Source organism: Hesperophylax consimilis, chromosome 23, assembly GCF_061612785.1.
Source record: "Hesperophylax consimilis isolate HC1 chromosome 23, BYU_Hcon_1.0, whole genome shotgun sequence".
NCBI lineage: Eukaryota > Metazoa > Arthropoda > Insecta > Trichoptera > Limnephilidae > Hesperophylax > Hesperophylax consimilis.
Genome location: NC_142858.1, coordinates 2918695 through 2944275, shown reverse-complemented (window position 1 = coordinate 2944275; position 25581 = coordinate 2918695). Strand labels below are relative to the sequence as shown.

Here is a 25581-nt window from a genome sequence, read left to right as displayed (position 1 = left end):
TATTTTTTAGCATACACTTTAATAGGTAGCTACATTATATATTAAACAAATGTAAAATTAAAATTGATTTAAAAAAAAATTGTGTTTGTAATTCCAGTAGGTTGAATTTCACAAATTGTTTCTATATAATATGTAATAATTCTTATGTAACGACTTTTAACCTAATATGTATACAATACTGCCTGTAAGGGTGGAACCACAGTATCCTCCTTGAGGATCTGAAGGACGATGTTGTATTTTTATTTATGCATTATAACACTTTTCCTAAAACATGCAAACACCTCAACACAGGTTTTCCTAGTGAGGTGTTCACAAAACACTTCTACTAACCCATACAAATAGTGATTATTATATCTTTGTATAACTGGTACTTATTATGTAAACTGTATGTAAAAGAATATAAATGAATAAATAAATAAATAAAATTCTTTGCATGTGTAATTTCGTCCCTGCGAATTACGTCCGTGTGTAATTTTGGGAGTGCAATATTGGTATGTGATTTCAGTCCGGCGTAATTTCATCATTCAATCGGTGTTATCATACGCACATACTGGTCATTGCCAATCAAAACATGTAAATCACGGAATGATTCAAATTGGTTTTAGAAAATTATATGTCCCCTTTCAAAACTGGCCTAAAATAAGCACCCTCAGAGGTGTTGAAAAAAAAATGAGACATTAACATTTCGACTATTATACGTTTGGTCCGTAAGTACCAAATATAATAGTTTTCTTTGGTATGTACAATATGTACATACCTACTCCACAAAAATCAAACACTGAAAATCGTTCGAATAACAGAGACAATAAATTAATGCCGGCTCTAGCAATTCTTCATTGCTAGGGACCGATATTTTTTTAGTGTACCCACTGAAATCTAACTGTCTGAAGCAGTGTTTTTCAATCTGTGGGTCGCTGCCCCTAGGGAGGTCGCGAAGCCTTCCCGGGGGGTCGCCGGCAAAAGGAAAAAGGCGAGGTCCTAACTACAATAAAAACACTATTTTGGTGAGAAGGATGAGCTTGTTTATTTTTCAAATCGTTGTGCTATTTTTGATATGTTAATAATCAAATTATTTTCTAAGTTAAGTCTGATTCTCTCTTAAGTTTTAATGGCCACCACTGAAGAGAATGTCAGTTCACATAATTATGAAGTGGAAAATGGAACTAATAATTTTAGAGCTTCCCTTGCCAGCTCTGTAGACTCTTCTTTTGTTTTCATCCAAAAAACTTTGGGGCGTCCAAGTCAAAGTCGCACACAGCCTTACCAACTTACCTCGTACTTAATTTCAAAGCTCTCGCGGCTTCCTTGCAGAGTGTAGTCTGTAATAATGAATATGGGTACCAAAATAGAGAAAATAATTAATAGAGAACATATTTAAATTACTATCTTTTGTCTGTATCTATAGCCAAATAGGGTCGCCAGAATTTTTCAACCTGTAAAGGGGTCGCGTATTCAAAAAGATTGAAAAACACTGGTCTGAAGAATATATAAAATTTGTCGAAAAAATCAACAATGCCCCTAATTAGATATCAAAACATAACATAAATTTAAAAACCTTTGTAGTTAAATGCGTAAAAATATATTTATACATTTTATTAAACATGTACAGCGAAAATTACTAATATCTTGCAAGTTTATATTAATACTTTTCCCAAACGAGAGTTTTGTGGGATATATGTATTTCTCTTTTCCCAGAATACTAATAGTAGGAAACAATTATAACAAGTCAGTGGACATCTTCAATTTATCTTTAAACTAATATAAAATGTTGTTAATGAAGAAATTCAGTTATGTGCAAAAAATAATATATATTTCTTTAAATTCACATGTAAAAGCCACGAAAAAGGGCATTAATTAATTAATATAAATAATAAGTAATCAGATAATTATAATTAAAAGATGATTTTTTCTGTGTTTATGATGATTTTCTTTATTAATAAATATTTTTAATTTATTTATTGTCTGAGAACGTCGTCTGATCTAATAAGTTTAAATACATACATGTAAAAAATAACATTTTTTGATAAAAAATACTACAAATTTCATTTTAAATATAAAAAAAAACTAAACAAACAAAACATCAATTTCTGAGGTAGACATAAAGGTTTAATTCCTTTTTAAAATGAATTCCTTTTCCGCCTGTTACAGACCACGCTACAAGCTTGCGATATTTTCGTCGCTTGGCCTGTTTCAGCATATCGCTCGTTATACATTCCCATTGGTAGTGTATGGCGAGCTATATACTGAAATTGACTAAACCATGATACGAATACCGTAATGCTACGTATATATACGCAAGCGAACTGCCGAACTGAACCTCAACTTATGGGAAAGGGACCAAGCAACCGCAAATGGCGCGAAACGTCGCTTGCAGTTGCTTCGTTCCTTTCCCGTAATTCATGGTTCAGTTCATGTTTAAGTACGCAAATGTATACGCACCATAAGGTGTCGCCTACGTAAACTAAAGGTGGCGAGCGATATGCTGAAATAGGCCAAGCCACCAGAAAATAGACTTTATCAATAAAGAAAAACTTTATGGAATAATAAGGCGTTGATGAAATTTAGGCAATGTATTAATATTATCATTAGTGGCTGGTATTATTCTATTTTTTAAATTATAGTAATAATTCCGAGGGTGGGTGGTTCGGTTAGGTTAGCTTTGTTAATGTAAGGTTAGGCTCACAGACATATGAATATATAGACTAGAAATTAAAGGTGAGGGGTAAAATCAACTGCTGAAGAACGAAGGGGGTAAATCTGACTGTGATTCGTCAATAAATCAATCCGACAGTATATAGGCATTTCGCATTATAATATCACCATTTAGTTCTTAAAAGTAAAATCTGCTTTTGAATGAATAGACCTTTTTCATGGGAGCGCAAATTACTCGCCACGTTATGAACAAATTTGCGAAGTCCAAATTCGGCAAAAAAAAAATTCTTCTATTTTCAGAGTCGAATATTTTGTTTACGTATTTAGTTAAGATACTTTTATAAGTGTTCATAATTTAGTTCACAGTAACCAACGATGCGTTCAGATATATCTCGATGTGATAGTATATGTTTCTACAAACTGATCCATATTATACGATGTAATTACGCTTAAAATAATGCTTACATATGGAATGTAATACGACAATTGGGTTTATTCTCTTTTTCACATCTATTTTTACAAGTTTTCATAGCTAAGCCACCATTTTGCCGTGTTATTTCGTAAAATGCCTCGACCACAGCTCGACGCTAGTTCGAACAAGAATGATGACGTCACATTCTCGAGATTCACGGGAAGCCATACGCGAGCCCAGCCGGCTCCAATGGAACCGGTATGGGGAGTGGGGAATAATACGCTTTTAATCACTTAGGGCAGGTCTACTAATATTCATATGTCTATGGTTAGGCTAGGTTCAAGCGATTTGGTCCGGACGCGTAATCCATATTACTATTTTTAAGTATATAAGTTGCACTTATAAAATCTCATAAAACTATTCTGATGATTTATAACTTATATATTCTTTCAAATAACTTTCAGAAACTTAGTTTTTATTTTTGAAAACTTTCGTTGGAAACAATTTTTAATAAAGTATCAGTATTCTATTCTCAGCTTGGGAAGTCCAGTTACATCCCGTAATTTTACAATTGTAATAACTTTGTGTTAAAATAAATGTCAACATGAAAAAAAAAACATAGCCTGTAAAATTAATATCTTGCATTTTAGGCGCCTGTTTAATAATTTGAATGGCGTTTAATCGATCATGAAGACGGGCAGTAATAATAATCGACGTTTCGATTATGCACAGTGATTTTGTATCAGTATTAGTATGATAACTACCACCACACTGAACTGAACAGATATCGCAGCATTCTCCAGAATTTTAGAGGAGCAAACATTTATCTTTTCGTTTCGATCGCGCCGCCCGGCATTACAGGAATCTGCCGGGCCGGCCCCACTCATGCGTCAGTTCAGTTGTGTAAGCTCGCTCCGACTCCGCTCAGTTTCGCGTGGGCGACGTTCACGATAGGTGCTCCTGTCAGCGCAGCGCCAGCCTTGCGGGTAATAATACTACAACACATGGACTGAAATTCATTATCTTTCTCGGCCTCTGTTCAAATTACCCGACTCCCCATCCATAATTGATAACAGAACAAATGGAGACCAACCCGTGAACTATACAGTGCAAGTTATTTCACAGGGGATAAATTTATTAATAGCGGGACTCGTCTTTATTTACGAAATTTTATGACAACAAAACAGTAGTTTACATGGTGAATTTTCAACAGTTTTCTTCAGTGATTTAATGGTAAGTCATCCATACACATGAACGTATTAAAAGAAACTAAAACAAAATAATTATCACCTGTTTACATACTTTTCACTAATGTTGATATAACCATTGCAAATAATCACTTTATACATGGTGTAAAGAATTGGCAATCGCAGATTGGAGGTTAGAATTTAAGGATCCGAGTTTAATTCTCTCTTCCTAATTCTACATAGTCAACAAGGACTTGACTTGTTTTTTATGTATTTAAAATGTTAATCACTTGTTATTTTTCATTAACATAAAATATAATATTTTGAACGCATAAAACCTGAATTGCACAATATATAATGCAAGCCAATTGTCATTTTATGTTTATAAATGATAAACATTACGATGAATCAATATATAGTAATTAATTAATATAATATTATGACTAGCGAGTAACAGTTTGATTTCAGGACAGTATTTGAATATTATTATATGTATAAAGTAAATTTTTATTTTAGTAATTAAATTAGTCTCATATTGTTGAAAATATATTGTTAATATTGGATACACGTCATTCCCGATTTAAGGAAGGATGTGGGGGAGGGAAGTGGAAGGAGAAACTCAGGAAATACCTAGCTATTCAGCTCTGATCATTAAAATCACAGGTAATGTAACAAGGCGATATTGAGAGAATATTTTACTCTGGAACGCGGAAGAACAACAATACAAGTATTTAAATCTAAATCTGATATTCCTACTATGTAATGTTTTATTTTCCAATGCAGGGATGTGAATCTGTGATCCCTGGATCCAAAGCCAATGAGTTTACTGCGCTGTTACTGAGCTAGTCAAGTTCTTATTGATACCGATTGATAAACGATTATAGATGTGGCGTGATGGTTCATGAAGGTATTTTAAGTATTTTGTTAAAAAAAGTTGCTATTCACATCGTTGAATGTTTAGCTTTCATATCAACTTAAGGCGAAGCTTAATGTCAAATCTCTATTTTGATTAATATTTATAACGAATTGGTGTACATTATGAATACCAAAAAATATGCTTAGATAAATTGAAGGTTTTCCTATCGCTTTGCTTAAGTAGAATACAAATAAAGAAATAAATTACTTATTAAAAAATATAAATGCAAACTACTACAAAAAATATTTTTTCAATAGAAATGTATGAACGCGCAAAGGAAACAACTTTTTAAAAATACAGTATGATAGCTAAGTTTATCTGTGACAGTTTCACTTGATTAACTTTTACAAAATAAGTAAAAACCTTTTTTTTGCCTGAAATCGAACGTTTCTAGACTCCGTTTGTCAAGCGATTTTAATGCCTATTACCTACGATATAAGGTATACCAAGAATATACTCATTTTTGGCTTGTAGCTTCCTCTTAATTTTGTACCTTTGCGCCTTTGCAATTCAGCGCCTGGAGCGGACTGCTCCAATTGCGCTTTCAGTTTAAGAAATAATTGCTCCAATTTCAGTTTAAGAAATAATTCATGCAGATCATAGACATTCAAATTAATAAACAATCCATTCAGTAAAGGAGGAAAAAACCAAAATTCACGGAGCGCTGCAGACGGGGACCATCAATAAATGAATCTGACAGAATGCAGGCAACTCGCATTGTAATATCACCATTCCGTCCTCGAAAATAAAATCTGCTAACAAATTACTAGTCCTTTTTACAATGGCGCACAAGTTGCTGGCTTAAAAACCTCACCTACATATCCCAAGTCGGGTAAACAAAAGTTAGGCCTTGTTTCCAAAATTTAAAATTTTACTACACTATTTAGTTAACTTTTATAAGTTATAATTTACCCACCTCACTCAATTTTTGCGTCCCTACGCGAGGCGATTCGTTTAAGAAAGAACATTCAGATCCTGCGCAGAAAAGTCCCACAACGGACAGCGCTGCAAAAATTTACCCAACTCTTCGTTATAATGATAAACGAAACATAAAAATAAAATGAAATGCAAATGGGCAAGGAACTTGTATCTTAATTTATTCAGATGGCCACAATAATTGCCATTTTAAAATATTCAATTTTAATCCGAACTTGAAAACTACAAACAGGCTTCCTTTGATCGTCGGAAAACACACATCACTTCAGTATACAATATAATGGCTGGTGTTGCATTTAATAAATGATAAACTAACAAAGACAAACAAAGGGCAGTCAATCACACCAAACACATATACCAAACCAAAAAGTATAATTACATAATAAATGTCTGCCTTTCTTACGTAAGTATCTATATATATATATATAGGTATAATATGAAAAAGAATGTTTCATCGTTTGTCCCCTATATAATCAAAACTACTCGACCGATTTCACTGAAAATTTGTTCTTATTAATGTCAGGAGTGTTTAGAGATGGTTTGGGTGGTAAAAAAAGTCGCGGACGCCCGTGTAAGACTTAACGCATTATCTCATCACTGGAATGAGACACGGAGTCAAATGAAAGTAGATATAAGTAGTTTTTTTAGAAGTAACAATGTGGTATACAGTAGTGAATGATGGAAGTCGGCGACGCCCAAGAAAGACATGGCACGATCAAGTAAAACAAAAACTTATAAAAAGTTAACTTTTTCAATCCTTTATAAAAATATTATTTCCACCTTAAAAATAGTCCCAGTTTTCAGGTGCACTAGACAACAAGACAGCCTCAAAACTTGAACACAAACCATTGGTAACCCTGAACAACGCCGGGTACACGTCAGCTAATAAGCTAATAAGTTATAAATACGCAAAGTGTCTCGTCTAGTTTTATTCCCCGCAGAGAGTCGTAATGAATGATCGTTAGTTGTTTGCTGGCTTATTTCATCATTTCGCTTATGGTGGGTACCTATCTTTTCCGCTTTCTTAAAAATACCCATTAATTCAATGAACTCTAGAACCTTTGCTTTGATTTTATGTTTCATTGTCAAATAATCAAAGTAATTTAGGTTGGAGGCCATCATGGCTGGCCTATTCTAGAATCTGATTGATCTCTTCGAAATGTAAACAACATTTGCATAATCGTGATTTTCATCTCCATTGTCTTAATATTATTCTATGTCTAGGTGTTATTGTATTTTCATAGGACTAACTTCGAAAGATTTATCATGAAGTGATTGGAAGCAATGATAATTTCTAAACTTTTTTATAACCATGTAAAAGAAAATATCAATCAATGAAACTACACAGACTTTCTATTAAATAGTAAGTATGGGTATCGCAGCAAATGTTGATTCAAACAAAGTAAGGGGAATAGCAAATACCTAAGGGAAAAATCTAACAAATAACCGCCCAAATAAAATAGCCTAACTGATTGAATAAAAATGTATTTCGAAATTGTTTTCTATGAATCTATTCGTACGGCAAACTGTGAAAGACTTACGTTATTCTTAATAAATTATAAGAGAATTTCCTTATTTCATCTAACACGTCTTCTTCTACTTGCCAGATTTTCCGTGTCTTGAAGACAACTCAACCGAGACAAAATGTCTTATCATTAATTGACCTTTCAATTCAAATATATTATTAAACATATTTACCCTCCGAGTTCTATCAATGATCACTCTTCAATCAATCGAATGCTATCCTTTGGCCCACGTATATATTTTTCGACTACTTATAATGTAAGAAACATACGGTCTTGCTATTTTATTATTGACTGAGCGTAGCGAAGTCCTATTTTAACTTGTTCGTTTTGAATTTCATCTGTCTATAAAATTTGTTTTCGTTCAATTTCATGGAAAGTGGATGGTAGCCGTAATGGTTCAGTAAGTTTTATTTTTTCGAATGTAAAGTCGTCGTGTTTAATTCGACTTTCTAATTCACATTTTTGGACAAATTGTATAATTCCGTTTTTGATATAAAATTTTTGGTTTATAAATTTGTGGGTGGATATTTAAGTATCTACTTACAAATGTTATCATTTCGAGTACATCTTGGTTTTGTTTTATTATATACAAGAAAATGGGAAACATCATTTTTTGGAGTCTACACTGTTGACTGGAATAATGAGATTAAGGAGGGCTGTATTTTTCAAAAATGTTATCTTTCCAATGATTGTGATATCGTCATCAAACTTACTTATTGGTAGATTTAGAGAATTATCCGAACAGCAATTAGCATTTTGCAAACTTTGACTTTCTTAGCGACTATTTTAATCTATTATACGTACGAGAAATATAAATGGTTTTCCTTGTTATTATTTTTGAAGCGTGTCTATAATTGACAGCATTTTAACTTTATTGCTTATTGCGCCAGCAAAGCGGGTAGGCTATGACGTAGAAATACTCATTGAAATGCGATCATGATCTGATATATTTTGACTTACTTCGAAATGATAGTGGAACGCTAAGAAATCCCAGAATATACTCTAAGAATGATTACAATAAACGTCTAGTAGAAAAGCGATTCATTGGAATATCTTAGTGTATTTTGATAGTGTCTTTAGCGCCGGTTTGATAAACTACAGAAATCAGTCTTGCTTTGAATTAAAGTCATTTTCAAAAAGTAACTGATTGCGTGAAAAATTCATACAAGCGTTAAAGTAGGTTCCAAAATAATGTTATTTTAAATAATTAATTAACAAATAATTACACACTTGAAAATCTTCTTTTCGATATTTGAATTATAACTAACTAACTAACTAACTAACCATCACGCCGTTTCCCATCAGGGGTAGGCAGAGAGGACGGACCGCCAAACAACTCGATCTTGGCACACACTCCTTGCCTCATTCACATTCATACATACTCTTCTATTATTCTGACTTTTGACATGGCCCGACTCAAGTATCTGATTCACTTGGTCGTGCCATGTTTTCCTCGGGCGTCCCCGACTTATGCTACCATTCACATTTGCATCGTATATTCTCCTTACACTCCTATCTTCGCTCATTCGCTCTACATGCTCAAACCATCTAAGCGTCCCTTTCTTGATCTTACTCATTACGCTTACATCAGCCTTGCACTCTTTGCGGAAATCCACATTCCTCACACGATCATACACGGTTTTACCACACATACGCCTCAGGGATCTCATTTCAACAGCATTCAATCTACTTATATCCTTTCTTTGCCAGTTCCATGCCTCACTTCCATACATCAGGGTAGGTACCAGCACTCCACTGTGGACTGCTACCTTCGCTTCTTTGGACAATTTTTTCATTACTTTGTAGGTATTTTACAGATGAGAAACGACAGTTGACAATGTCTGCGGGAACAAAACACCAGGAGTACAGAAATGCCATGGGATAATTTGTGTTTATTTCCGCAATGGCACTAATAACACACTGACACATAAAAAAATATAACCGAATAACAAGGTAATGATTGGGTATTTTCATTTGATTATTATAATAAACATTTATAGGTTAGTGATATTGGTTTAAATCGCATAACGAGGAAATCATTTACATTTTAAAAATACATCTTCTTCCGTGCATTTTCACGGGTCTGCGTTAGTAATATAATAATTGAGTTGTCGGCCCACACAGACGCAACTTCAACGCATTTTCCAATTCGTTGCCGGAAGGTACGTGGTTCGGGTAGGAGACCATGGATTCGTTTTGTTTCCGCTATCTTCAGTAAGCGCAGCGAATATGCCGCCCTGTGTCGGTTGCTTGTAAACCAAAGATTCCGATGTATTATTAAGAACCATCGACGGTAGGCTGTCGACTAAAGAAATTTGTCTAGGTGTGAGACCCCATGGATTTCACTTGAAAGAGCAAAAGGTGAATAGGTATACTAAATACAGTACCTCTCTATAAGAGCTTGCGTTTTCCGTAACTTCAAACAACACAATATCCCAATCAACATTAGTCAAAGGAAACCCGGAAGTTCAATTGCAGGTTAGAACGTTCACTTCAATGCTCACTCGTTCCCTTGATCTCAGTTTGCGTTTCATTATTGACTTTGGGTCGGCGTGTATTATTCCGGTTGATTAAAACCCAACCTTCTCATCCCCAGGGCAGGTGTCCCTGATTCCCAAAGTATTGAGTTCCCGGCCTGCCGGTCGGCTCAGAACAAAATTATTCCTCGGACTTTATTCCTTACTCTCACACAAATTGTATAATGTCTCATTGTAGATACTTGCAAATTCTCTACCAGTAGTCTGTAGTCGTGGTCCATCCTTTCTTTTCAAAAAGGAACTTCAATGCAAAATATTATGGCTTGAAAAAAGTCATATCGACCAACAAACACCGATTCTGAATGTTTTATTATATTACATAAGTAGAACTAATAAATAGTAAATATGTATTTATGTATATAACCATTTAACACGTAATTGACTTAAACGCCCTGCGATTGGTCGGCGTGTCTTTATTGTATATATGAAAACTCTCACATGGGTCACCATAAATGATTTAAAAAGTATTAATTTTAGAGTTGTTAATTTAAAACCGACCCGTGTGGGAATGGTCTTATCTGACCCCACACCCCGCTTAATGACGTAAGTGCACTAACAAGCAAAGGAAAATCGTCTATTTTATACTAGACATGCCACTTGGCGTCACAACCCTTGGGCCATGAGAAATATTTAAATATGACTGTGAATATGACTATGACTATGAATATGAATATGACAATGCCCACTCAACCACTGACCGGTCAGTGGTTGAGTGGGCATAGCGCTTGGGTCTCACCCGAGCGTCGCGTGTTCGATTCCTCGGCTGGCTAAGTCCTCCATCACAACACAAGCAACATTTTCGGCTTTCTGTGGTGGTAGTAGGAGATTTTCAAACATTGTTGGGTTATTCGTAACCTGGGAATGTTTGTCTTTCTTTTAAAAAAAAAAAATATATATATTGCCAACAACAAAAGCATTTCATCACTAACTCTGGCGGGACCTTAGTATGTGATTAATTTTAAAAACGTTTTCACGTTAAAAATACTGGATAATAAGTTAGAAGTTTGAGTGGAGTTCGATATTATTGTAAGTCCTAGACTCAATAATAATATCTAAGAATGTTTGCCAGGAACTCAGAAATATGAAAATTCTGATACTTGACTAAGTATATTGGAAAGAACGTGTATCTAAAGTTGTAGCAAAAATCAGTAGCTTTTTTGTTCTAGGCACCCTTAAAAATATCTTAAACATCGAGTCAGTAATCACCGCATACTAAAGATACGTATACTCAATGATAAAATACGGAATAGTTTTTTTGGGAAACTCCAAAGATGTTTTTATCATCCAAAATTACAAACTCTGATCACCGGGATTCATGTAGACCAATTTTTAAAAATCTCAAACTTCTGACAGTTGCGGACATATATATAATGGAGTTATGCCTGTTAGTTCGATCATCTCCAGAAAAGTTCCTACAAAAAAAACTCAACACATAAACAAGCTAAAAGGTTCACAGAAAACTTATTAATCCCAAAAGCAAACAAAACTATATTTCAAAAAGGACCACACTACATGGCCATTAAAGTATATAACAACCTTCCACGTAGCATCAAACAAATAACCGACATACTTAAATTTAAATCATATCTAAAAACATTTTTTAAACAAATGTCACTACACCTTAAATGAATACCTTACATAAATTAAATACATCTGTTTTTAATTTTTTACTAACATACATCTAACATTTAATTGTTGGGTTATGTAATATAATGTGTATTTGTTGGATTAGCTGGAAGAAATAGGATGTAACCTATAAGCTATACCCTTTGTACTCTTTTTTATCCAATAAATATTTTTTTGAATTTGAATTATTGCATTTTTATAGTACTTTTTAATGATTTTAATTTTAACACACTGCGATGCTGATGAAGTTGTCACTTTTTTGATGGTTTGTCTTAACATGTTTAAAACGGTTCAACATGTCAAATGTTATAGTAACTAAACTGTGATAAAAATGATTTTTTGATAGTGAAGTGGCTGTTTTCTGATCAAAAAGACGGCATACAGAAAAACACGAGCTGTGGATGGATAAATGGATGTATTTTTCCAATAAACTTGCGTTTTGCGTGTATTAGCTTCGACTAGACGGGCGAGGTTATAGGATATGAATTCTTAGTATGAAGCAATAGTCACAAAATTAACATGTAGGAGGCGACGAACTACATTTGAAGCGTAAGCAATATTCTCATGTCGACCGAGCTTTTGTCGGGTTCAGTTCATCTCCACACATTGAGGTAATTTACCTGTAAAAGAATTCATACTAAAATGCCATTTGTTTTATAGTACAGGGTTTTCCAATAAGAGGTGTTATTTTGAATACCCCGCTATTTCGGTAGATGTTACTTTTGAAGCTGTCATTTTTTGACATTTAACAAGTAGAAACTACGCCATTAATAAAAATGGAACGGTACACGCTTCAACAACGCATTGAAATTATTAAAATTCACTTGAGTGAATCAAATACAAATCGGTGGCTTCGTCAAAAAGCAAAATTGTCGCATCTGGGGCTCAGTAAACCCAAGATTTATTGTTGAAAAGCCTCTCTATCTTCAACGTGTGACTTTTTGGTGCGGTTTATTGTCCGGCGGAGTCATTGGACCTTACTTTTTCGAAAATGAGGCTAGAGCAACAGTTACGGTGAATGGATTGCGCTATCGAGAGATGATTAATGATTTTTTATGGCCGGTATTGGATGGTATTGATCTGGACAACGTTTACTTTCTTGTTCTTTTACGATGAATATCAAAATAACACCTCTTATTGGAAAACCCTGTACTTCTTGGACTCCAAGCTCTTTGCGTTTGTTGAAAATGCTTCACGTCGACCATTTTTATAAACTACACAAAAATCAACTACTTTTAAGTTCAAAACTAAAATAAAATACCAAAACGAATTTAAATTGCCATATTATAATAATTGTTTAAAATAACTGGTTAAGTGTCGTAATTGGTTTGCAGGCACAACTTTAGGTGTCGTAAAGTATGTTGTACAAAAATGAATTAAGCTAAAATATGCACCGCGTTTCGTTCTGATTTTAGATTGGACGTGATAATATACAGCCCTTATGTGTATAATTTAATATAGGCGCTTAAAACTTTGAAACGTGGCGCCGCCCGCACTGGCCGTGCTTATTTGGAGGGGAGTTGGAAAGGTAATTTTACACTATTTGCTGGTCCTGCTACAAGGGAAATTACGTTACGGTTAAAAAAACCCCGAGGCATGTTTACAAGCCGGAGCAAACATCAGGCATTGACGCTTCCCGCACTAATTTGGATGGCTCCGAGGCGTTTGTTTTTAATTATTTACTGACACAAAATATCTGTGCCTAGTTAATTGAAACACTTCAACTGTGTGCACATTGCTTTATTTATACTAACATGCCGTCCGGTTTCGGTGGAAGTGACTGATGAGGGCGCGATTTTGTCGAAACCGTTTGGCGTAACATGTGGGATTAGTAAAGTCATAGACATATGAATATTAGTAGACCTGCCCTAAGTGATTAAAAGCGTATTATCCCCACTCCCCATACCGGTTCCATTGAGCCGGCTGGGCTCGCGTACGGCCTCAAGTGATATTTGAAAACGTGACGTCATCATTCTTGTGCGAACTATGGTCGAGGCATCATCGGTTCATTTTACGAAATAACACGGCAAAATGTTTACTTGTACTATGAAAACTGGTAAAAATAGATGCGAAAAAAGAGAATAAACCCAATTGTCGTATTACATTCCATATATAAGCATTATTTTATTTTATTTTAAGCATATTCACATCGTATAATATGAATCAGTTGTTACTATCACATCGAGAAACGTCTGGACGCGAAACACAAAGCTGGTTGGTTGCTGGGAAGTAAATTATGAACATTTATAAAAGTGTCTTAACTAAATACTCTGAAACTAACTACGACTCTGAATATAGAAGCTGCCTTACTTTGCCGAATTTGGACTTCGCAAATTTGTTCATAACGTGGCGAGTAATTTGCGCTCCCATGTAAAAATGTCTATTCATTCAAAGCAGATTTTACTTTTAAGAAGTAAATGGTGATATTATAATGCGAGATGCCTATTTACTGTCAGATTGATTTATTGACGAATCACAGTCATCTTCACTCCCTTCGTTCTTCAACAGTTGATTTTACCCCTCGCCTTTATCTTCTCGTCTATTAATTCCTATGTCTGTGAGTAAAGTGCTAATATGACTCCAGCAGTATTAGAGTGAGATAGAAAGAGTTCACTGTTTATAAATCGTTGCATTTGGGTAGGCTCGCTCTCTCATCTCAGCTTTCAGCTACTCGAAGAAAAATGAGCTAACTTATTACGCTAATTATTACTATTATGTTAATTTACTAAGAATCTCTTCAAACTATTCGTAATCCTATTGGAAACAGGATTGCTGGCCGTTTCCTGGTAATGTTCATGTTCATGCACCTGCATTTGCCTTGATAATATATTATGAGGTAATGTGAAAATATTATGTTTTTATGAACACCTGTTTCGACATCGTGATAATACATTCGTATTTTACTGAAAGTTATCAGGAAACTATCGATTTATTTGTTAAGGACCTGCAATCCCGTTTTTAACCAGATTTAAAATTTTAAGAGATTCTAGTAAATAAGCAATACTCATTTTTCTCCGTGTAGAATAGACTCTAGTCTCAGAGACATCTACGAGTATTATCGTTATGTCGCGTAAATAATAAACGAATTATTGTGAACCTTCGAGGTGTTATTATAAATCCCGCCACCACGCCATTTTAACAATCTGAAAATTTGGTTGCTTGATATTTTTGTACCTAGTATTTGAGCATACAAAAGTCTTTATGTACTTGCATCTTTATTTACATAGCTTTCGGCATAATTGACAAATTTAATTACCTAAACCGTTTTCGTGTTGTGATGAACTGTTTTCAGAAAGTTGCAGTATTTCATTTAATGGTTCAACAAAAAGCTAGACACTCATTTACAAATTACTCGAAACTCATCTTAAGTCTCTTCACTCGATTTGGTATTTATAAAGATTGGTTATGGGCCGATTAGTCCAAAGAGCTAGACTTCAGTCCTCTGCTAGCTAAGTCTTACATTACGTGTACATATGGTAGTAGGAGTATTTAAAAATGTGTCTTTATTCGCAATCTGAGAATGTTAGTCTTTTATAAAAGATGCGTTAAATGGGGTTATTTACTAGATTCTAAACAGAAAATAACTATAGTGAACAATAAAAACCGATGCGTCATTTGTTCCGCATCGGTTTACCGCCTCATGCCTCCCGTAGTGCTTTCGGCGCCGCGGTGGAACCGCCCGTTTGGGAATCACTGTTTTACCCGTTCAGTAAAAGTTTACGGTTCTCGTAGTATTCCGAAGCAAAAAAGGAAATCCTTATTGTTTCCTATCCTTTTCACACAAGACTACGTAATGTATTTTTCCCTTACCCAAAGTTGAGGCTTGTTGATTCTGGTTATGACAGTGTTTTCTGAACTGACCCATTGTTTTTCTCCCATCAATATTTTTTGCTTTGTGTGAACTGTTTCACTATCCTCTCATGTGGCATTCTCTCTTTAACTAAATCTGACCCTTTTTTACTTTCCTAAAATCCTCTCCTTTACTCTTTACTACTACTGCCTGCTTCTTGCGATGTGAAATACCAAGCCAACCAAGGCTTCGGCTTAGGAATACAAATAAAATATCCAATCCCCAAGGTGTTCTCAAATATTTTTCAATCAAACGGAAATGTATAGTTTTTGTATATTTTGATATGTATGAGAACTGCTGGTTAATATTGTGATCACGCTTGTTTTTTGGTTATCTTTGTTTTGTCTGAAATCGTTCGCTCTAAAATCAAAACATCTTTTTGGCGCAGTAATTTTTAAAAGCCTCGATAGTCAAAACTAATTAAAAATAGTTAAAACTAATAACGCTGGATTGTTTTATTCGTATATATTACACTAAAATACTCATTAAATTTTCAGTTAATCCCACTCAAAGCAATAAAGAGACACGATTTGGGTGGTGGTATTGAATAGACAATAGGTATTACTACATACTGTAGGTAGTTATAATTTCTCTAACTTTTGACACTTCCCATACATTCCGATGACAGTATGCTATACTAGCCGCGAACTAAAGTTGTGAGGATTTTATGCATTTTAATGGATTTTATGCATGATTACGCTATGCTACACTATTGCCTCAAGCGGACAGAGTTGCCAGCCAATATAAGTAAATTTGTTAATATACTGCTAATGCTTTATTGGAGTTGGATATATTATTACCTAATATTGTTATATTATTACAGAATAAATTATTTTCTAAGATTCTGTAAATGACCTGTAGATATAATAAAACCTGTCTAAAAGCAGATGTTGATACATTGGTAGGTATGTATCATTTTTGTAGTATTAGTATATTATATACAGTATATTATACCAGTAATATCTATTTCATAGGCGCCAAGCTAAAATATTCTAACTTTAAGGAAAGTTAGAAGACTTGAATATATTCGAACGTGAAAACGAGATGGAAGATGCAAAAAATAACAGTGACGGAAGAGATCCCCGTAGGCGTAGAACCAAGCGAATGTTCTGATGAAAGAGTGAGATCATGCTATAAGAAATAATATTGCTGTCTTGTACTTCCAGCGCTCCATAAGAATGATTTGCGAAAATACTGCGAATAAAAGCGAATTCGAAACGTATTTAAATAGAACATAAAGTTCATTTTTGCATACCAACTTAAAAAAATATTTATTATTTTTTAGAACAATCGGTAAGAGGCATCTAGCTACTTCCATCATATATCCTATACAATTGCGTTGGTTCAGTTGACCCAAAGATCGACAAAAAATATCTTATTCTGCAACACACAGGTCATAATTATTGTTACGTATTCTTGTTTCCTTTCAAATTTAATTAATATATTTTTCCAACATAATTTGAAATACTTACAAACCATAAACATATTTTGTTAAACTAATAAAGATACTTGTTAAATATTTGAAATCATATATATATATGTATATATAGGTATATATGTATTTTATTTCAGATCAAGGAAAACGATGATTCGATTAATAGGATTGGCTAGTATATTCAAAAGAAAAATGAATGTACACGGTTTGTGTTGTAAATTATTTGGTAATAGCGATATTTTTTTGGTCTCATTTTAAATAGGGATTTGAAATGTCTTGATGATATAAATACATACTATCGTGTATAAATCGTGGCATATTCTACAACCACTATAACGACATGAATTATGAATCTGTCAGAGTGGATTTTTTATTTTCCAAGGGGAAACCTTACAAAAAGGAGTTATCAACATATTGTGATCATGACATTTTGTATAACGTTATCTACATGTATTTAATACGATGTACAGGAAGTTTTGTTTGTATTTTATCTAATACCTCATAAAGGGTTTGCAAATAAAGGCATTATCATTCAGTTTAAAAAACATCACAACTGGTAAAATTTATGGGTTCATGTGGAAAATAACTAATGATATTATTATTACAAATACAATGGAGCTGTTTTTAATGTCGAATTAAAAACTGGACAGAAATCCCCTTAGTGCGTTTTAGGTTGTTTTTTGGGTTAGAAATGGTTTTTCGAAAATGTTGGTGTTTAAACTGGTTTTAACAACGGGCGCCAAAATTTTACTTTCACCGAGCGCCGTTTGGCCGTCAGGGGCCGGCCCTGGTTTTCTTTTCAATGTGATTCTTTGTTTCAACCTTTTTGTTTGATTAATATGTGACTGCACCTTTGTACTAGAATTTACGCAACCAAAATAAACAATTAGGTACCTCAGATAATGCAAGTCATGTTTGCGCTTTTTCTATGGTTTTCATAAAATCAAACTTTATAAATAAGGCACACGAATTCAATTCCTTCTTCTCTTCCCTGAAAATTACTAGAAATATGCATGTATTCATTTATATGTATTTATATGGAAGCTATGTTTTAAATGACAATTTGTATCTTTTGCGTTTTAATAAATACTATTGTCTGTAAATAAAGTGTTTTCATCAATCGAGTTAATGAACCCATCTGCGGCAATCATTTCGTCAACCATTAACACAATTCATCATCACGAGGTTCAGGGTTTACAACCCCAAGCCAAAATCGAGAACGTTGAATCGCAGATATTGGTCCTTCGAGCCGGAAAGTATCAACATTTATACAGTTGATCTTGTTCGCCTTTAAGACTTTCATTTTTTTGTACGTGCCGCGAACTCTATTCGTGAGATGGGTGGACAGTGAACAGAGCTATTGAAGAAAGGAGTGTGGTCAAGACAGTACCGTGGCGGTCCAGTCTTTATGCCTATTCCTATATACCTTGTCTCAAACATTTTATTTTTTTTTGGAAAATATTTAAGTATACACGTAAAATAATAAAATATAGATTATATGGAAATAGACTAGGTACTCATGATGTTATTGCAGAAACAACTTCAACTACATACTATGCTTTAGATTAAAAACTAAACTATGGCACTTAATTAAAGCATTTGATAGTATCTCCCATATAGAAATTAATTAAATGATATCGGCATTATTGACAAGGTTAGGTATTGGTTACAAAGCTATATAACTCAATGAGGTCAAAAGGTAAAATTAAATAACACACTAAGTGAAGATGAATTTTTGGAATTCCGCAAGGGACTATCATTGAACCAATTTTATTTATAATTTACGTTAATCAAATGTTTAAATTATCACTTCATGGTAAACTCGTATCTTTTACTGACGACACTGCAATCGTTATCGAAAAAAAAGACACGGAACGAGATTACCAATGTAGCCAATCGAGACATGAAGGTTATTAACAAATGGTTCGATAACAATATATTATCACTCAAAATAGAAAAAAACTTATTATATTCCCTTCTCTCTGCAAGAAGTGCCAAAAGTGCCAAAAAAATATTGACAAAGCCATTCATTCCAAAAATTAGATGTAATACGTACTCCGCTAAACTAAATCGTAAATATAATGTTTTATATCTCGAAATCTTAATAGGTACATCTAGGATGTGACCGTATCCTTTTCTGATTTTTCTGTTTCAACGAAGTATGTCTAAGTTGTTTACTTTGAACTTTGTAGGAAAACAGTCTTCATTTTTCTACTAAAAGTAGTGCGTGTATCAAAAAATAAGTCAGAGTCCTTGAGGTTTAATTTGTTTTTATGTTAATTTGTTACGCATATCAATTATGTTTCTTGTATACACATCGCCTTTTAAGCATTATTTTATTTTTGTATGTACTTACTCCTCCCATAAACACGAGCTACTAAAGCTCTCCTAATAGAGTAGAATAGTTATGAAAAAAATTGTCTATTGTTATAATTTGAAATCTTGAATTAAATAAATAATACAAGATTTCAAATTATAACAATACACCATTTTTTTCATAACTATTCTACTCTATTAGGGGAGCTTTAGTAGCTCGTGTTTATGGTAGGAGTAAGTACATACAAAAAGAAAATAAATAAATATTACTGAGTATTAAAGAGTACTATGTTCAGTTCATACCGAATTTGGCAGCAATACCTGTACTAAGAAAAAGAAACATTATCAGTACCTACTTTATTTTCTCAACTGGAATTTAAAAAAATAATGCCTTTATTAATGAAACTTTATCGCTAGTTGTCAGGTAAAGTAAATACAATATTAGAATTATCTTGATCGTACTATGCGAGGGTATTAATTTTATGTTTATTTCCACTGCCGTTCACACCAATAATAAATTTTACTACTCCATAATAGCACACTTTATATATATTTTTATTATGTTGACACGATTCTAGATTGCGAGTATATGCTGGAATATTGAGGAAATTGCGATAGCCATCGATTCTGTCATATACAGGATGTATGGATATTGTATAAAGACACTGGGGACTTTTGGTGGTCGTAAATATACTCACAGGAAGAAGAACCCGAAATATATTGGAACGGGGAAAACTCGTTCTCAAATAGGTAGCATGCACCACTGAAGAGATACACCGATAGAAGTGTTTATTTTCTCTGAGACAAACAGAACATTCACTTTTTATGGTTCCGATACAAAACAAAACAGTGACCAAAACGGAAAAGTAAGTAAAACAAAACTAACATAACTAAATGTATTATTATCATCGGTAACCGGACAACTTAACACTGTGACAATTTAAAAAGTGATAAACAAAACTAGGTTAAGCTCCCGCATACTCAATTTCTACCGATTTATAACAAGTTTTTCGTAACTATTTAAGTTTTTAAGTTAAAAAAAAAGTTATTCTGTAGACAATATCTATATATTTGTTACAAATCAATCAATATAATTTATAGAACACCTCATCGGGCGGAAGCAATGAATTATTATGTATGAAATTAATTATTATAAAAAGGTGTGTTTAAATTTAAGGAATTTATCTTAACTATTTTAAGTTTGCATTGAATAATCTCCCCCAAAGTTTCGCGGTATGAGCGTAGAACACTTTGTTTATTATTGCATACTATTATCCTGCAGAGGCGTTACCCACATAATAATACTGTGCAACAAAAATTAACATAACATTTATTATATATTAGGTGAATTCCCCGGTTTTGCCCGGGCTATAAACATAGTTGTTTTTTTTTTATTTCTTATAATTATATGACGGTGACCTTCCTCTTGTTTTGAATGTCAAGTGTGCAAAATTTCATCGATGTCGGAATAAAACAGATTAAAAAAAATCTAATCCATTCACTAACGCACAGACACTCTCATTTATATAAAAAAAACCTCAAATTTATTTTAATTTTTTATTGCTTGCAAATTGATACGTGAATATACTTTTCGTTATTATTCCCAAATTTTAAATAATAATTCAATTATTATAATTATTACTTGGTTTCTTGGTCACAGTTGTTCCACTAGAGCCATCTATTCAAGAGCTAGCAATTTCTGCATTATAATAGAGCACATTATGATGTTGATCAATTTATTACACCTAAATTTAAAACAACACAAATGCGAAACCATTATATTTAACAATCCATAAAAACTACAATAATCTCCCTTCTGAACTGCGCTGTATTGTCAACCAACAGAAAAAATATATGAAATAAAATTAAAATAAAAAAACTTAAATTTAACATTACATTGAAAAATCAATTTTCTTTACAAAAATATTATTATAAAATAAAATTTATGTAAGAATCGTGGCTCCCTTATCAGGCACAAGAACTCTTCTTTTCTGATAAGGTGTACATAACAAATGATATATATGACATAACAATACCACGGGTGGTATTTGACAGCGGACAAGTAACAAAAGCTCTCTATATATATAGAGCTAACATTTGCGTTCGAAGTAAGTCACAAACATCGGTTAATTGTCTACCGGTTACAAGCGCTACCGGGCACTGGTCTCCGGCGATAACTTCAGAATGCCAACATCCATGCTAAGATATTGTACATTCGCACTGAAAAAGAGGGGAAGCAATGGTATAACCTTTCATCGGTAAATAGGGTTTTACCATAATCAGGAGTATAAATTAGCTTCTTAATGTAAAAAATTATCAACGCGCCGGTAACCCAAATGCTCCGAGCCGTGGTGCGGCGGGCGGTCACTTTGAATTCAAGAATCATTGAAGGATTCGGGCGACATCGACAGCTGCCAAACCCCCCTTCCTACTTCCCGCACGGGAACAATATAATCAATAGTTTTATGTAATTTAGTTAGTATTTGCTGCCAGAGACAAAAAGTGCTTTGCAAAAAAAAATGGAGTGGATAGTGTATCTGCACTACCGGCACTTTGTTTTTTGCGAAACGCATTGACGATTACTTTTAAGTTATTGCAGTGAGTTGTGGGCTTGATAAAACAATGACAATTTTGATCTTTGGGAGAAATTGATCAAATATTCATAATATATTTTGAAAAGATGATCAAATCATTGGCGTGTCTGGGTTTTATGAGTCAGAAGGTCTCGATTAAAGTGATGACATCTTTAGTATCTATTCCGATTTCAGTTGACCCAAAGTTGGCATCTCATTTCTAGGAGTTTTCTGTTCACTGCACCTAGAATTTATGGAATATATACAATCTTTATTTGACAAGATAAGCCTATGTCTTTATTTATTAAATACACTTACCTATAACTTTGAAAATAATCTTTACATTTTATTTGCATACGTTTCTTCATACGTTTTGGTTCAACTTTGATATTATGTAATATTCTCCGACGTTAATTTGTGAAAGTCGGATTGTAATATATTTTTATATGATTAATTCTTACCTAATTTTTCATTGCAGATAATTTTGTGCATTTTCCATTTCTTTTCTCGTGTTCCTACATTTCTTATGAAAGTTTATTTTTTGACTAAGCTCTACACTCTAAATAAACTCCCAATGTTTTAGAATGAAATATTTTTGGGGCGCCTAGTAAAACGTAGTAGTGTGGAAAGACGGGACATCGCTTTTGCACTTTCTTACTCGGCTCACCTCAAGACTCGTCGGCACTTTCCGCCCGGCTGTCAAAATTCTGTGGGGTACATTCTGTTTCTATTCTCACTAAAATTATAATAAATATAAAAAGGATGCATATTTTTAGGCAAATCAACTGCAGTTATCCAAAACTTATTATATCCTGTGTTGGTACCAAAACCCGCGACATTAATCCGGTTCGCATGAACCGGTTTCAACCGGCAGAACAGGAACTGTGCAAGAATAACTCGATAGCTTTAAAACAATTTTGCAACATTTTATAACAAATAAAATATTTCAGCAAATTATTTCGAGAGTGAACAAAAGCATTACGTCATTTTGTACACCCTTAATCTACCTAAATCGTGAATAGAACAGGTAACCGAGCAATATTCCCACGAACACTGATATAAATCGATAGAAATATGTTACGGGCCTGTCCGGTCGTCCGAAATACGCCGAAATGAAACTTGATTCTGGTGAAATTTAGAGCGATAGAGCGACTTTTTAATTCGTTGGTAAGGGAATTTTTTTCGATAAACCTTGTTTGTTTTGGGGTGTATTTATAATATTATATTTGAAGATTGCATAATATCAAGTGTACGTTTTTTATCGTTACACCACTATTACAAAATATGTTTTTATTTGTGGAATTGAGAGTTCATGATAAATAACTTTTTTCACTAACACTGATCCGGTAAGTGTGATCTATACCGATTTGAGAGAAAACTGTTATCGTTAATTTACATTTTTCAAGAACTTCCCACTCCCAAACTTGCCATTAAAATTGTTCACCAGCTCAAGAAAGAACTATACACGTGTAGATCAGACCAATAATTCTTTTTTTTTGCGTAATCTGTTCTATGATTCACTATGGACAAAAACGAAAGTAAAAGTCCATTCAACTTTTGGATTCCATAACATAAAAAAGCCTGTTCTCATGGATAATCTGTGAAATAGATCAGTTGAGATCCTGGCTTTAGGCTAACGGAAAAGATACGGATTCACCCCCAGTGTTTGAAAAAATAGGTTTTCTGAATGTAAGAATGTTTCAGTAATCTTATGCACGGTGAGTAATAATAATTGTCGACTATCTAATAAGTAACTAGAATCTAAGTTCTGTAAGATTTGATCAATAACTCTGTTTAAAAGAGTAAGGGTTAGACCACTCTTGCGGTAGTGGCCTCACTGGTTGGTTTTATGAAAGCATGTTAGTTAGACTTGTCTTAGACTTGTCTCAAGTCTTAAGCATGATGAGTAATAATTGTTAACTGTCTTATAACAGACCAGAATCTAACGTGAGTTGTATAAGTCTGGCCACTAAAGCCAAGATGTAACACACTTCTTAATGGCATTCTCAGAGGTCTGTGTAAGTAATTTTAGGGTTGCGTATGGTGTGCGGAACGGAAATACTTAACTGACGCGACCCGCCCACGACCATTCAGTATTACATTATCCACACTATTTCAAACGTCGTTATGTGAAGATTATATTATTGTACTACATGATTTCAAAATTATAATAGTGATGATCTTTTATTTCTAACAGCTGAAATGATGGAATGGTGAGCTCTGGCGACATGCAATTATCACAGTTTTTAATTGTCTACAATATTTAGGCCAACATAATTTGTTTCAGCTCCCGATATCATTTCAATGGAGACCGGATAGATCATCAAAATGATAATTCATCACATTTTTCAAAAGTTACATAAAGTCATGGAAAGTGATAAAACAAAAACTTTATTAACTGGGTTAGGTAGGTTAGGTTAGGCTTAATTTTTTTTCATCGTTTTTAACGACTTTAAATCACTTGATGTGTGTTGAATAGTCACTGTGTTGAGTTATCATGGAACCCATTTCAATAATAGTCTACAGAACTTTGAATCATGTCTTGAATCAATGGTTAACTCGATAGTTAAGCAATTTTCTCCTTTCTTTCTGTCTGGAGCTGTAGTTAGGTAGCTATTTTCAACTCTCAACTTAATATCCATAATAATTTTGAAAAGGCCTCACTCAAACATTTTATAGAATTTTTAACATTTCTACGTATTATTTCGAAAACGTACCTATTTACTTATTAATTAAAGTGGATTAGACCCACCACTATCCTCAATCGAGAAATTTTTCTCGACAATGGATACATATTTCTCCAGGTTTCTTTTTCGATAATGAACCTATCTTATGGGCACTATGGGTATCAATAAAATATGGGAAAATCGGCAGTTACCGAAGATAATATAGGAAAGTATAGTGCGCTTATCAATGTGCCCTTAGCACCTCAACTTTATCGCACTTCCATTGAAAGTGATCTAATATTAAAAAAAAAACGAAATTGAACAAACAGGTGATTTAATTCATTTGTCTATGATCGAACCACGTATGCAACGAAAGAACACGGAGAAAATTTAGTGATAAAAATATTGCTATTTCACTAAGAATCTCTCTAAATTAAATAATCCGGTTAAAAACGGGATTGCAGACCATTAACGAATGAATTTTTAGGTGTCCTGATAAACTTTTAGTAAAATTACTAATATCTTGTCACGATGTCCGAAAACGTGTTCATAAAAATCATTAAGTCAAACGCAGGTGCATGAATACGTAATCCGATATTATTATTTCGAATTTACTAAAAGTTTACCTGGAAGCGGCCTGTAGTCCCATTTTTAACCGGATTACCAATGATTTGAAGAGATTTTTTAATAAATCAGCCATCTCTTTTTTCTCCGTGTAAGCTTACACCGGAGCATTAAGCTTGCTTCGGAAAGTCAATGAATAATATTAGTATTAATATTACAGCTATGAATATAGGTACCTATTACATAAATAAGAGTGTCCTGGTTGAAGATCACTGTCTACATGAGAAGACCACCTCCACCCCCTTTTACCAAGCCTTAAGGTAGTATTTAGATCCTTCTTGATGACATTTTGTTAACTTAGAGAAACATTATTGTCCACATCTGA

The 25581-nt window shown here is 33.7% G+C and overlaps 1 protein-coding gene across 2 annotated transcripts in view; it reads left to right on the top strand.

The window, feature by feature from the left end:
- The first annotated feature begins 4002 nt into the window (after positions 1–4002).
- The window catches only part of Mgat4a (alpha-1,3-mannosyl-glycoprotein 4-beta-N-acetylglucosaminyltransferase a), a 380732-nt gene continuing 359153 nt past the window's right edge, over positions 4003–25581 (top strand). For both annotated transcript variants that reach the window (XM_089646106.1, XM_089646108.1), the window contains exon 1: positions 4003–4297. The gene's annotated coding sequence lies outside the window, so the exon portion shown is untranslated. The remainder of the gene's footprint in view (positions 4298–25581) is intronic.